Source organism: Homalodisca vitripennis, chromosome 2, assembly GCF_021130785.1.
Source record: "Homalodisca vitripennis isolate AUS2020 chromosome 2, UT_GWSS_2.1, whole genome shotgun sequence".
NCBI lineage: Eukaryota > Metazoa > Arthropoda > Insecta > Hemiptera > Cicadellidae > Homalodisca > Homalodisca vitripennis.
Window position 1 is genome coordinate 47,565,188 of NC_060208.1, and position 3,344 is coordinate 47,568,531.

The 3,344-nt window shown below is 33.5% G+C and overlaps 1 protein-coding gene across 2 annotated transcripts in view; it reads right to left on the reverse strand.

The window, feature by feature from the left end:
• The window catches only part of LOC124353904 (centrosomal protein 20), a 31,862-nt gene that overhangs the window by 13,865 nt on the left and 14,653 nt on the right, over positions 1–3,344 (reverse strand). The window lies entirely within an intron of this gene.

Genomic DNA, 3,344 nt, shown 5'->3' on the forward strand with positions numbered 1-3,344 from the left:
ATATAGGTTCGCTTTTCAAAAACAATTCTTGGAGATTTTGAAAATAAATATTTTGTTTCTTGAGAACTTCGAACTTGATTGAAGTGATTTTGTGAAGGATAGAATAATGTTCAGTTATGAATTTCGGATCGTTTTGTGGAAAAGACTCTTTGTTTTCTTGTTTTGGTCGATTCAAATTTTTCTTGATTACTTTATCCGAATATACTAATTTTCTGAAATCACAATTTAATTTACTGAAGTAATCTAAATATGTAGGCTAACTAAAATTGTATACAACAAATTAAAGATCGTTTTAGATTATAGCGTTATACATAAATTAAAATTAGCTTGTACTTTAATTGAGAAAATAGTTGTACTAAATGGGTTTTCTGGCAGAAAATAGGACAAAGTACTTATCAAAAGATGTTATTTCTTATATAACTGCTATAGTTTAATTTAAGTACTACGAATTTTGGTAAATCTTAAGATCAGCGACTACCGCTCCGATCGCCGTAAGGTTTTTCGTACTAACACAGGTTAACGTAATTTCACCGAAAAAAATAGTCCCGATTATCGCCGTAGCCGTTTACTCCCCCCCCCCAAAAAAAATTTTTGGAAAAGATAAAATTAAAAAAAACCTGACTGACAGTGCATTTATTCGTTTTTTTGGTGTTATTAGTTCGTAGGGCACGTAATTTCACCAAAAAAGTAGTCCCGATTATCGCCGTAGCCGTTTACTCCCCCCCCCAAATTTTGGAAAAAATAAAATTTGAAAAACCTGATTGACATTGCATTTATTCGTTTTTTTGTCTTATTAGTTCGTAGGGCAGTAGTCCAGGTACTACTTCTAGTATAAACTCGTCTTATCAGTGATAAACGCGCGCCCCTTACCTTTTGCCTTTAATGAAACCTGCGTTAGTTCTGTCTGAGTTTTGTATGTGTAAGGAGTCATGGCGTGATCTGGGCTTGGACTTTGCAAGCTCGAGTTAATTTTTTTTCTAAAAGAGCAAGCAGCGCGAAGCGCTGCGCAGCGGGCAAGCATCGCGTGATCTGAGTTTTGAATAGGCAAGCTAAGGTCTTTTAAAGTGTGACAAGAACCATCGCACGCCATGTCAATAACTTCACTAATTATTCCTTGTCCATGTGGGTTTCTTTGTTTACGTCTGGCGGTCAATCGAAGCCGTCATATAGGTCACGTGACCCGCCCGGCCAATCGGAAACTTTCCTGTTTGTCACGTGACTACTGTCAACTCATCAAAACGACCATGGTCGGCCATTATTTTAAGTTAGATAGTCGAAAATCTTGTTATTTATGTGTTTTGTATTGCCAACATATTACTGCCGAAAAGCTGGTTTTTATGTGTTAGCGATAATCAGGACTATTTTTTTCGGTGAAATTACGTTAACCTGTGTTAGTACGAAAAACCTTACGGCGATCGGAGCGGTAGTCGCTGATCTTAATATTTACCCGAATTTTAATAACCACAGGCATAAAGAAAATTGGATGTGTTAAAATAACTGACATAACACTCCTGAAACACTTAAAAAATGGTCATGTAAAAGTTTTGGGACACAAGGCTACATATCAGAGTTGTGACCTTGTCCAACACGCGGAACACGTCGCAATGAATTTTCCATTTATTTTCTTTACTATATACGCCTCTGGGCCCATGTAACCCGTACGCCCTTCAGGAAGGAGTGACGAACCGAAAAGAATATTAAAATAAATCTATACAAAACAAGTTCACCATACAATGACATTTAACGAAATATCATTCCGTTTCACTAATATAATCGATTCCGATCAGCTCTTGCGTTATAAGCACTTCTTCCCTGCCTTGTTCTTTTGAGAGCCGAAAAACAGACTCAACTTTCTAAGTTGAATGAATGCAAAATACGAGAAATAAAGTCAAACTAGTTACGGTATAGTAATTATCAAAATACGTAATAATATTTAATTTATTCAATCATACGCCATTAGAACGTCACTTCAGTCATTGCTACGAGGTTTGATGTCTTTTTAAATCATTCATAACAGTAAGGGTAGGGCACGATGAGTGAGAAAGAGGATTTCACACGTTTTCAAAGAAGGTTTGACGAGTTTTCATTTTGTAGAAATGTCTTCACCACTCACAAACTCAACAACTGAACAAAATTTGTTACTACTTAGCTTTAACAAGTATCACATTGGGGTTTCTTGTTATAGCATGGATGAGAATGCCGGGTTGAGTAGTATTTCCTGTATTTCAGACGATTAGTCGTGTTTATATTGTATTTGTTTTGAACAATGTGTCTAAATATCCGCATGGGAACAGCCACCTTCAGCATTATCTTTGGATTTTTGTTGTGTATTCTTAACCTCGTGTCTTAAGATATGTAGACAACTGAAGAAGAGGATAGATTTCAGTACATAATTAAAACTCAGTATTCTTTTTTGCAACATATAACGAGGACTAATGTCTGTAACGATGAAGTTACTTTAAAAACATACAACTATTTTAATAACCTGGTAATAGTCAAATATGACAAAATCTAGAGATTCGTCCAGGAATATTGGATAACGTGATCAGTATTATGACTATCTTCTAGGTTTTCCGTGTCTAAATATTAAACACACTTATTTAAATATTTAGATGTTTGAAAGTTGCTTTGGAGACATCCAAAAGGAATATTAAACTGAAAATAAATTCATTAGTTTACTACATTTGTAATATTATAAATATAAAAGCAAGGTTAAAAAAAGTATAGAAAAATATCTTGTTTCTTATTAGGCCCTATAATAATTTTCTACTATAGTACGATACATCATTGCAAATAAAATGTTGTTAATGACTTAAGGCTTAAATATCTAGTTTAAACTTTGCACGAGTATAGAAGATTAGTTTCTTCTGTAAATACTAATATTAAAATTATTAATTGAGATCTCTTTAAATTATTAATAAATTATAAAACAAAACGGTCAAGCTTGTAATGATATGGCTCGTACTTATTATTATATTAAGTGGTAGGAAGGGATCCAGGATCTTATTGATCTTCAGCTGCCTAATAAATATGTTGAAATATTGTGAATATGTTAATTTAATTTTAAAACAATTGATATTAGTTACTTAAGTGTAATAGTTCCTGATAGCATGAAAATATACTGAGACGCGCCAACAACAAAGAATAAATCGTCTTCTTACAATATTTCATAATGTGACACCTCTTGTATATATTGACCTTTCCCAGAAATTATAATATAGTACAACAAACATTATATATTCCAAAAACCTACATAATACAGGACGAACACATTTCTATAATAAAAAACAGCCTGTGGAATGGACCAATCAGAATCCAAGTGTTGCATAAAATTTGGACTCATC